Genomic DNA, 12,689 nt, shown 5'->3' with positions numbered 1-12,689 from the left:
ATATATTCTCTCGAGTTCCCTGTGGGATCAGGCTGAGGGAACTTTCGGGAAACTACCTCCTTGCTTAACTGGATTTCTTACCATTGGAAGGATGGCATTTAAACTCGGAGGACCAGGTGACCCCAGCTGTCACTTACATTATGTTAGTAACGTAACACAACTGTGTTGCTTTCTGACTTTTTAAAATTAAAAATGTATTAAATTAAAAATGTATATTGACCTGTGTTCGCTACTATATATCACACCAGAATCCACTGAGATTTATTATGTGCTATTGCTCTGATTACCTAGTGGCTCCTGGGGGGGGAGGAAACATACACATAGATTTTTCCCAGTGTAAAGCAGGGAGGACAACTGAAATCACTGGTCACAGTCTTGAGTTTCCCTAAAATACCAGTGAATCTCGTGTGAGTCTGGGGCGTTCATGGCCATGTGAAGAGTTGGGGCCCCCAGGCTCTCCCTCTCACAGTCCCATGGAGAATGATGATATTAATGCAGCAGAGGGGAGCCAGGGACAACACTATGGGGCTTGCTAAAAACATGACATTTTCTTCCTATTCCATCATACAGTTATGTCAAGAAAGATAAGATAGGAAGTAACAGACAAAATATTTAATACTGACTTTCCATAAAACTCTTCAATAAAACCTTTCCAAGAACTTTATTGAGAAATCGGAGCTGGCTCTCTCTGTGCATGGCATGCCTCTAAGGGTCTAAGCCTTAGCGGTCCCACCTTCCTTTTCTACCCCTTGATAGTCACCATGGAGGAGGAACCGTGTTCACCCAAATGGGTGATAAAAAATTGAACACCGTTTTACAAACCTTTCAAACATTTATAAAAGTTGAAATTAGGTTTAAAGAGTCTAACGGCTCCATCTCTTTCATGGTGGAAGTTGTTCTGATCAGGGCAAATGGACCTCCGACCCAATTGGACTTTTTGACCCCAATGACTCTGTAAATGGAAGCTCTCCCTTGTGTATCTCGCATATACGAGAGCAGTCACTCAGAGGACAGAGGACAGCCAGTCTGCTAAACCTGCCCTTGGCCCAAAGCATGCTAACTGGGAGGACAGAGATGGGGACCCAGCCAAACCCTCCCCTGCCCCACGCTGGGCAGCACCTGGGGCTGTGGAACCCTGCCCCTTGCCCTTTTCCAACACATATTCCATTCCCATCTCCACCCTTTGTCCATCAAGTGGGCAGCATTGGGGGAGGCGGATTTTCAGGTGCTGGATCACCTTGCTTGCATTTTCTAGCACTGCAGGGAGTCCCAGGCTTTTTCATCTGTTCCCAGGCCTGTGAATACCGTGAGATGATGTTGGGCCCTCTCCCCGCTGCCGAAGCCACTCTCTGGATCCCCAAACCAGGGTATGGCCAGCCACTCTGGGCCCTGCAGGAGATCAGCTCCTCCAAGCATACCTCTGAGGAATGTCTAGTTAAAGCCACAGGAGGGGGTGGGAAAGTAACTCTTTAAAGGTTCAGAGAAACAGCCCCATAAAATAACTAAGAAACAAGTGTAGCTGGTAGATCAATGGGGCATGTAAGTTATGAGACTATGGTATCAATTTTTATTTCTTTATTTATAGACACTATAACAAAAATAACCTTTTAAAAGTGTTATTCGGGCTTGATAAAATTAAGCCCCCCCCCCCGCCCCCACCCTGCCGCATCCCTGCAATACTGCAATCCAATTCTGATGCTAGCCACTCAGAGTCAGCATAGATTGCACAGGTTAAGGGCATGGTCCCCAAGTGTCCTCATTTCAGATGCCTGCCACAGGTTTGGTCACCTGCACTTCCGACTAACTGGCTACCAGTTTGGGGGATCCCAACACCCCCTCAGGTTTGATAACTCATTAGAATGACTCAGAGAACCCAGGAAGCTGCTATACTTACAATGATAGTTATGAAAAAGAATACAAATCAGGACCAGCCAAGTGAAGAGTCACATAGGGCAAGGTCCGGAGGGTCTTAGACACAGAGCTTCTGTGTCCTGTCTCATGGAATTGGGGTTGTCACCCCTCCCAGAACAATTCACCACCAGGAAGCTACTCTCAGAAGCCTCAGTGTCTAGAAATTTTGTTGGGATTTCATTACTTAAGCATGATTGATTAAATCATTGGCTTCAAAGTTGAACTCAATCTATTTCCAGCCCCCTTCCCCTCCCTGGAAGTGGGGAGGTCATGCTACTGTCACAAGACTTGGAGCCCCAGGCTTCTAATCACATGGTTGGTCTCTCTGGCGTGACCAGTCCCATCCTGAGTCACCTCATTAGCATAAGCTCAGGTGTGGATGAGGGGCTCCCCATGAATAATAAAGACACTCCTGTCACTCAGGAAAGTCCAAAGATTTCCAAGTTATTTTTCAGGAAGCAAGACCAGACAAACTCTATTATAATCTCTAACAACATTAGTTTATTGATACAAGATTCTCAGGATAATCCTCCCAGAAAAAGTAGGTATTATGTGGATTTTCCAGTAAAAGAGAACAAATGAACTGTTGGGAAGATAATTCTGGGCTAAATGTCAGTATGAGAGCAAAAAACAAAGATAGCAGGAAGAAGGAAATCTTAAAACCAAAATGCACAGTCCTAAAAGAAAGATTAAAAGGTGCAAGTCCTTGGGGTGGGGAAACTATAGACCATCAGAAAGAATAGAGCGAGGTAGGTTTCACCTTTTATGACTATTTAAAGACCTACAAGTTGAGAGATATCATTATGGCAAGACCAATATTCTCTTGAACAAAATGTAGGACTTGGACTTGCCAGTTGATGGGGCTCTCCACTCAGAAGAACTCTACCTAACACCCACCAGGCAGGCACAAATTGATGGATATGGTCATGCATCATTTTGGCCTGGTGCATATCTGCCAGACTGAGAAAACAAAATGTGACAAGAATCTTCTGAAATGAAATTTAGAAGCTTGTTAAAAAACACATTACCATCTGGAAGTAAGTACAAGACATAGATTTATGAGAAATCGGTGTCTTCTGGGAAACACTGAGGTGCTAGCAGAGAAAGATCTTTTTCGATTTTCACTGTATTCTTGCCTGCCAACTTGGAGGGCCTGGTAAGCAAAGATGTCAGATGTACAGGTCTTCATTTTCTTCAAAGTGGGAAGTTTGAAAACTAACCCTCTATAAATGTGAATTTTTTCATGTTCATTTCATGAAAAGTGTATAATTCTGTATAAAAAGGAATATACAATTTTCCTAAACATTGAGACCTTGATTGTATCTGTTTGATATATTCTTCACTAAATATTAGTTGCTTCCAAACATACAGACACTTGGTATCTGTAGACCCAACATTTAGATAACTGTCTTTTTTTCACATAAACCTTTACTTCCCTGATAAGTGAAGAATATTATTATTAAAACTTTTAACAAATACACCAATATTACATCCATTCTAAGATGCATATTTTCACAATTTTACATTTCTAAAACTGGGTACATATTTGAATCAGTGGTGTCTCACAAATATAATTGCCAGAATTTTTTTTTCTTTATGACACATAAGGGAATGTGCATCTATAAAACCTTAGATTGGATGAAATATGGGCAATTGCTTAAAATGTTATTAGACAAAACATTTGAAGTTTAAAGAACCCCATTGTCTTAAATAGCTTGAATGCTTTAAGAACATGACAGGGATTAAGTGTCCAAATTCTAGAATTGTTAAAGAACTTTAAAAAGTGTCTTCAGGCATGTGAATCTACAGCTTTAAGACATCATTTGCTCTCCTTTAACCTCTTAATGTGATAATTATAGTAATAGATTTTTTTATGTTGAATCATATTTGCATTCCTGGAATAAACCCTACTTGATATGATGAATGTTGGTTTTATAGACTACTAGATTCAATTTTCAAATAGCTTATATGGAAATGTTGAATTCCATAATAGAGCTATGGCTTTAATTTTCCTCAGGTATATGCAACAAGGAACGGTTCTTCTTTCTCTTAAAGAGATTTTGTTACATTGGAATTAACTGATCATTAGTTGTTTGGTAAAACATTGGTTCTGCCATCTGGTTTTACTGTCTTGTTTGGAGGGGGAGAGAGAGTTTTCACTACCAATGTCACGTCTTTATAATAGTTTTAGGACTTTCTACGTTATCTATTTCTTCTCAAGTCACTTTTGGCAATTTATATATTTTATATATTTTTGGAATTCGCATATTTGTCTAAATTTTAAAGTTATTGGCATAGCTTTATAGCATTCTTTATCTTTTTATCTTTGGCACACAGACATGGTGCCCATCTTCCCATTCTGAATCTTACTATTTTCTTTTTCTTAATAAATATTATTAGATGTTTTTCAAAAGAATCGATTTTTGTCTTTGTTGATCCACTTTAGAGTATCTTTGTTTCCAGTCTCATTACTTTCTGCTAATTTATATTACTTCTTACTTATACTTTCTATGTGCTTATTCTGTTATTCTTTTTCTAACTTCTTACATTTGATTAAAATGGATTCTTAGCTCATTAATTTGTAGCCTTTTATCTTTTCTGTTTTAAGCATTATAGGCTGTAAAATTCCTTCTAAGTAACCTTTAGCTATAGTCCATGTTTTAATATATGTTTTCATAATTACATACTTCCAATTGTTTCCTAGTATCCATTTTCATTTATTCTTTGATCCATAAGTTATTGAAAAGTGCATTTAAAATTTTTCCAGATCTATGGAGTGGTTTTAGTTATCTTGTTTCTACAAATTTCTAGCATACTTGTAGTAAAAGAATATGTTCTGCATGTAACTGATTTTTTTGAAAAGCTTAAGACTTACTTCATGGCTTAGGATGTAGCCAAGTTTCATAAATGTTTTATTTGTACTTGAAAAGAATGTGGATTCTCTAATTGTTTGATCCAGGATTATATATGTATCTAACTATATACATGTTTCTCAAATCTTTATCCTTACTGATTTTGTGCCTGCTTGATCTTTCAATACCAAAAAGGTCTACAAAACAGCTCTTCTGCTCTGATTGTGGATTTAACTGTCTCCTGTTTGGTCCCCAGCCCATTCTTGAACCATGGAACTGAAAGTTCTAGGCCTTCAGGAATCAGTAGTAACATCCAGGGATTTTCGGCCTCCCTCCTGTGATAGCTCAACAATGCATATAGAGAAATGAAAATGAACTTTGTCTGGCATTTTTAAGTGTTACGTGCAAGGATTTTTTTAAAACTCTATCTAAACTTCTGTATTGCCAGAAACATGTATGATCTCTAAACCTCATTTTTTCATTGGAAAATGGAAATAATAATATCTGAGGTTAAGGGTCCCCAGGAAATGACGCCAGGGCAGAGATCTGTACTCCGGGAATTTGTTGGGAAGTTTAAGTGGCCTTAGCAGAGAGTGTTATATCTCATTCACTCATACCCACCAAGCTGAGCATGAACTTAACACATTAAAGAGTCGATGGTTATTGAGCTAACCCAAATGGCATGAATCTATTTTCTGTCATATACAATGGATGTAACCTTTTCATAAGATGGAAAGCTGCAGCTAGACTGTGACATAAGACGTGGGACCACTGGAGCACCTGGCAAGAGTTGTCCCTGAGCTGCCCAAGAGAACCAGAATCCTCTAGAAAGTTCCTACATCCCCTGGGCAACAAAGCCAACATGGAGGCACCGAGAACAACCGTCAAGGACTCTCAATTACTTCTAAAAGGCCACTTTTATGCAGGGCATGGGGAATATAGAAATCTTGGGGGATGAGAAGGAAATTAAACTCTCAAATCGTACACCAAAAGCCAGAAAAGCATAAAATCTTAAATGATCTTAAATGGGGACCCCCTCCTTGATGGAACACAAGTATATACTTCGCTGCTTCAAAGTATATACTTAGAATGACAAAGACAAAGGGATGTGTCTATACCCCCGGGTCCTGGTCTTTGCCCAGATTCCTACTTTTTCTTGGGAATATCCTTTTCTTCATCTCACTGCTGGTTCATGAGCACCTGACATAACCTGGAGTGGGCAGGAGTCTGTGAGTAAAAGGCATAGGTGGATAGGAAAATTCAAGGGCAGTTTTCCATTGCTTTGTTCTCTCGGTTTAGATTTATGGTATTAGCCTCTTCCTTCTGAGACACATGCTTTCACTCCCCTTTCATTCACAGTTGCTTCCTCAGGATTCTAAACTTTCAGCCTAAATTTCTCCACACAGTGAAAACAGCATAAAAGGAGAAAATTGTGTATGCCCTTAAAACTCTCCTGTGCAGGCTCACAATGGAGGCTGACATATCTCAGTATGTTCAGTGTGGCCAACTACTCCCTCCGTGTCAGAATAGATGGGTTTCTCTGACTGAGTTTGGCTGCTATGTCATATGAAAATGGTGTTATCATTAAATCCCAGAATCCCACATCCCACTCAGGGCAGGGCGATGCTTACTCTGTGAAAAGTGTTCAGGAACTGAGACTGATTCAGAACATAGGCCTTGCTCGTCCGTGACTTGAAATGGTAGAGGCAATTGCCTTCTTGCTTAAATTATTTTCTATCTCTCAAACCCATATAGCTACTTCTTTTTTTTCAGGTTAAACACATCAATGGTCTCTTTCCACTAAGTGGGTGCACTAAACCACCCAGCTACCTGAGGTGCCCAGTACCTCAGTTATGGTGGTGCTATTACAACCCGTTGGTTGATGTCTGGGGCAGTAAGCTCCTTTCTGATTTCAGTGCCATTTTGTCTGGTCATTGTTGTTTTAGCTGCCAACTCTCCAACCAGCTCAGCTACTGTTCTTGACCTCTTCTACAAAGACTAGCTTTTCCCCCCTACTCTCTCCTAATTGTATGTAGGCTCTTCATTTCAGAATAATGTGTCTCAGAATAAGACACTTAAGACCACCTTGACTCCCATTTTTTCCTTGTTTGCATATAAGCATACTTCACCACTCTACACCTCCACCCCAATCCAAGAGGTTCATATTTATCTCTAGGTACATCAAAGCAAGTTCTCTGTTCAAGACTGTTTCAATTCCAGCCCTTGAGGTTTTAATTTTTACAAATGCTTTTCTTTTTTTTTTAAACAAGAAGAACTATATGAACGTATGCAAAAAACATACTATGTCTTAGACACCTTTCTTTCTGAAAGTTAATAATGGTACAAGTAGCCTCTAAATTAAATCTTGTTATCCTCATTTTTATAGAGGAGGAAACTGTGGCTCACAGAAGTTAAGGAAATTGCCTGGAGAGCAGATAAGTGCCCAAGCCAGAATTCAAACCCAGATTCTGTTTGGTTTCCAAACTTGGTCTCTTTTTACCACAACTTTCTGCTTCAAAGACTTTAGGGTGAGTCTCCCAGCCTCTGTGAGCTTTAGCCTCCTCATCACCTTATTAAAGGGAAATTAAGTTCAGTTATTTTGAGGTGCTTCCATGCTAATTCTAGGACAAGAGAAGAAGAGAGGGGCAAGTCAAAGGGGCTGGGAGAAAGGGGGAGGGGCAGCACAAAGGGAGTAGAGGCTCTGTGAGTTTCTTATCTCCCTATTTCTGGTTCTATTGATGTATATTTACTCTGCTTTCTGTAACTAATCAGATCTCCCTTTGGAAGTTTACCCTCATCATGTTCTAAGGACAAATATGAATTTTTCTTGTCATTTAAGGGAAATACAAGCAAGTGTAGTGTGAACAAGCCTGTTTTAAGGGAGGCATACCTCAAAACAATTTATGCAGTCATCGATTGTTATTTTTCAAATATAAAAAGGCACAACCTCCTTAGTCTTTACACTGAGTTTCAAACTACTATGAATTTAAGCCATTAGACATACAAAGTGAAAACATACCCCTGTTGAAAATAAAACCACAGTCCAAAATGGCAGCACTCAGGCCAAGTCACCAAACCAGGACTTAGTACCTAACCTGTGCCTCCCCCAGAAATTGTAAGTTTTAACTGGTCAGTAAGGAATTTTCTGATCAGCATCAGAGGTAATCTGCGACTGGGGCCCTCTCCAACCCGCAAAGGAAGATGAGGTCAACCACCTAATGAAAGCCATTGCCTTTCCCCTTCAGGGAAGGTGACCTTGCCTGAAATAATCCTTTTTATTTCTTTTACTAATAGCTCTTTGCCCCACCCTCCTTCCTATAAAAACCCTCTATTTTGTACAACTCCTCAGAGCATCTCTCTACTTGCCGGAAGGGATGCTGCCCAATTCATGAATTGTTAACGAAGCCAACTGGATTTTTAAATTTACTTGGTTGAATTTTGCTTTTTAACAACTCTGCCCACCCCCACACAAAACAATAAAAGCCAGAAAACAACTCTTTAAAAAAAGACTCCAGTTAGCTGCTCCTAATAATCGCAGCAGAATAGCTGGCCTCACGTTCCTGCGCTTATGAGGAATGGAGATTTTCTGAGTAAAAGGTTCAGAAATCAGATCCACGTGAGGACAACAAGGGTTTTGAAAGGCGACCACCCAAACCAAACAATAACTTTTCACTTGTTTACAAAGTGTGGAAAGAAATACAGCCACCCCCATCGGTTTTTCCACCAATTTCATACACACACATCACCTTGCCATTATCACCATCATTAGTATCAGTTCTAAAAATTGAAGAGACTGGAAATAAAATTCTTCCTGGAAAAATAACAACCAACAGATTTCACTTTAAATGTAAAGGAGCAACAAAATTTATTGACTGAATTAAACACAACAGTTAAAATGGCAGTGTTGTATTTTCATTTTAAGATGTTTGAATGAAACAAGAAAAGTGCTATTAGTCCAAGCTTCTTACATTCATTAAAAGAGTGACTATCAAAAACAGCAACATGCACAATGATACATATGCACAAAATGGAATTATATCAACAAATATATAAAATACCCAAAATAAAATATTTACAGGTTTAAAAATATAAACATTGGTTCATTTATCCCATTAAATCATTGGAGTGGAGAAAGGAGAAAAGATCCTATTGCTATTTAGAATCCTTTTTTAAAACAAGTTTTAAAAACATAGAGTAGTTCTAGGAGATGATTTTTGATGTTTGGGGGGAATTTAACATTCTATTATAAAAATAATATCTATAAACCTACTAACAATTTTCCTCCTGTGCACAAAAATAATACAGCCAAAAGCTTGTCCTCAAAGACATGCCTGACTTTCAGGAAAACTAATTATAGAAATGGAGTTTCTCATTTGGGTCTTCTTTGTCATTATTTTCAAATAACCTGCAATTCCTTATATTACACTGAGATATCCCATATAAATAACTTGGTCAAAAACCTGAAGTTAGCAATGAGCCTGGTAGATAGCTGGCGTCAAGTAAAAGTGACAAAAATTTACGTTGCCTATAACATCAGAACCATTTTCCCTGATGTTCTTGATAAAACGACCACTCTCAGATCCTTCATGTTCAGTTAAATTTGTCCTGGAAGCAATAAGAATGTTATTGTATTACTTTATGAGAGTTTCTCTTCTTTTCTTTAGAAATAACTGTGTAGTGGGGGATAAACGGTTGCAATGTACATATTTAGAAAGTTCACTAATTCCTTCAGGCTACCTAGGACCATTTCAATACTTAGGTTACAAGTATTTACTGTGTGTCTGCTCTGTGCCCCTATGAAATCTAACCAGGTATTTTTAGTATCTCTGCTTTAGCTTATTAGATGATCCAGGTAGGTATCTGAGAAAGTTAAATATGTCTCCGATAACCAGTCACCTTGGCTATATTTTATTAAAAATGTTATCTTCACACACAAAGCAGAAATTTACTTTACCGATTATTATTACCACAAATTACCCCAGTTTATATTTTAATAGAATGACCACCTGTTATTAAATTCTTTCACTGTGTCTCATTAAAATGAGGCCTAAAATTCATTTTAAAAGCATTTTACCTAATGTAGGCAGGCCATACATTAGGAAAATAACCTCCTTAATTATGACCATGATGCAATTTCAAATGGATTTTCCCTAAATACTGGAGGTATTAACAGAATCAGAGTGGGATAAAACAGAGGTTGCACGCTGCTGGATTCACTACTGAAATTGCTTTTGGTTTTATTATTGGCAAAACAGACATCAGATCACAAAATCTGTACTTAGGTCTGCTTGTATGGAACTCTAAAGTAATTGATGAATATAGTCCACAATTTTGACTGGCCCAGGTGAGAAAAAAACCTGCTAGTCTCTGAGCTCTCCCTTTTAGGCTTGCATGTATAAAAGCCATCAAAGAATTAAAAATAAAAATACAAGTTCACTTTTAACTAAAACAGCCGTCAGTCGGATGGTACCCACAATTATACAAATCTGGGGTGGCTCTTGCAGTTCAGAACTTTGATCAGTTTCTTACTTAAAACAAGTTCTACAGAAATTGAATCATATGGCTTAAAAAATGTATAATTAAAGCAGAAGCTATAGAGTTAGGTTTCTGATTCAAATTCTGTCCATTACTTAGGAAATGGGTGACTTGGGACAAGGTATTTCACCTTTGCGAGCATCATTTTTTTCCTCTGCGGGATGGAGCCAATACCCACCCTGCATGGTCCTTGTGAACAGTCGTGATAAGAATGTGAAAGAAAGCACCGAGCAGCATCCTGGCACAGAGCAAACACACAGTATATGTTAGTTTTTCTCCTTCAATATAAAATACTCAAATTCATGATGACTGACTTCTAGGTCTTCAATAATATTAGTTGAATGAATGAATGAATTGGAAAATATGAGCCAGGATTCAATGGCCGTTGACAGAATGTAAGATGCGCTACTTTGGAAAGAGCCAGGAGCTTATCTCTGAAGTTCAGAATTGTATCCAGGCAAGGGATCATCAGCTAGTCGCTATTTAAACAAACCACATGGAACAGTCAGAGCAAACCTAGAGTGGGCTCATGGTGGAAAAACAAGGGCAACGTGCTTGGAATGACGACATCCTACAGGGAAGAAGTGTTACCATGACAACAGGAGAGATTTCTGCCTATATTTTTGGTGTTAATCTCAAGAAGGAGAGGATACTGCCAAAAGAAAGCAGAGTGTTTGCCTATTAACTGTGCCTGCCTTCTCTGTCAGTGATATGAGCACCATCGTCTCGGACAAAAAAAACAATTTTCAGCTTCATGGCATGGGTTAGCTTTGTTTCTATTGGAAGTGAACTGTCATGACATTAAGTAGTTCTTAGCTCTTGTGTTACTCTAAGTTACAGAAGAGTTTATGTTCCCATCCCAGAGGCTAGGGGAAAAGAGAGAGAAAGAGAAAGAGGGGAGGTGGGGGGGGAGATGAGATGGGATGGAAACAAACAAAAAGAATGAATTAAAGATGGCACATTAGGGAAATAATATTGCCTAACCCACGTGGCTGCTAGGAGGACCATGTCAATATTTGTAAAGCTCTTAGTGGTCACTGGCACTTAGCAAGGACTCAACAAATGTTCATTATTGTTATAATTGCTATTATTATTTTGAGAGGAATTTGTGTGGCTTAATTCATACCACTCCTGTTCAAGTTCTCCCCATTCTGCTCCACCCCACAAACCATAAGCAACAAATGGAAAAAAAAATAGGTAAAATAAAATAAAGATGTTTTTCATGACTGTTAAGAAAATCCAATCACAGTACAGCTATGTGAGAGCCTAGACTGAAGGGGTTTTTATGAAGTATTAGCACAGTATATGCCCCAAGAACACAGGTTGCATTGAATTAAACGTCGGTCATAAAATATGCCCAGTTTCTGTTCTGGAGGCTTTGTGACTATTTTAATCTTTCCTTTTTCAGTTTGGGAAAGAACACTTTTCCATAATCATGAAAACTATCACTCTGAATCACTCCTTAAAAGCACTATCTGGAGTGAGATAATAACATTCTTTATAAGTGGCTATAGTTGCAACAAAGCGTCTCCTTTAAAGCATTAGCACAGTGCAAAGGCTTTGAGAAGCAATTTATGACGGCCTTTGCAAAATCCTCAGAGGCAGACGGGCGACTGACCTTGAGGGGGAACCGCACTTCCCACCTGACAACGTTACAGACAAGTCCTTTTATAAAGTAAATGCTGGCCTCTTGCTTTCCCACACAGATCTATAAGCCACCAGTCTGCCATGCTAGCTTTGGGTCCCAAACTGTCATGAATATTTGTGCGTAAGCAATCAAAAATTCCTAAGGCCGAGTTTCCACAAATAAGAACGGTGTTGTTCATCCCTTGGTCTGTCTGACGAAGAGGGAGGGGAAATGGGTAGGCCAAGGTATTAGGGTTTCTCCTCTTATTTCATGTAGGTACTTTGAATTAGTCGTTCCCAGTGGTGATAAGAGGCAATTGTGATGTGTTCTCCTTTTGTTTAAGAGTATAAAATTCTTGAATTAATTTCTTAAGAATGATAAGGGGAGCAAAGTATCTGTGAAGGTATTGGAACATGCCTTCATAGAAACCCAGCACACGTGACCAAGGCCAGATTGTCATCATTCAGGAGAGAAATCTGGAATGACTACAATCAGGAAATGTGTTCCGCTATGCAAGAGTCAAAGACGCCACCATCATGACAAGTGTCCCCTTATGGCTATCTGAGGGCACCAAGCAAACATCAAACATGGTGGGTACAAAGGGAGACGACAGAAAGCTACTTTAATCAATCTCTTCATACAAAGTTAACAGTCAAAGGGCTCTGAGAACTGATCTGACAAAGACATAAATAACAAAAACTCAGATCAGTAGAAGAAATCTTGATACCTAATATAGTTTTTTTTACCTTGGTAACTGTGCAAAG

This window comes from Neomonachus schauinslandi, chromosome 3 (genome assembly GCF_002201575.2).
Source record: "Neomonachus schauinslandi chromosome 3, ASM220157v2, whole genome shotgun sequence".
Classification (NCBI taxonomy): domain Eukaryota; kingdom Metazoa; phylum Chordata; class Mammalia; order Carnivora; family Phocidae; genus Neomonachus; species Neomonachus schauinslandi.
This window is presented reverse-complemented; position numbering follows the sequence as displayed.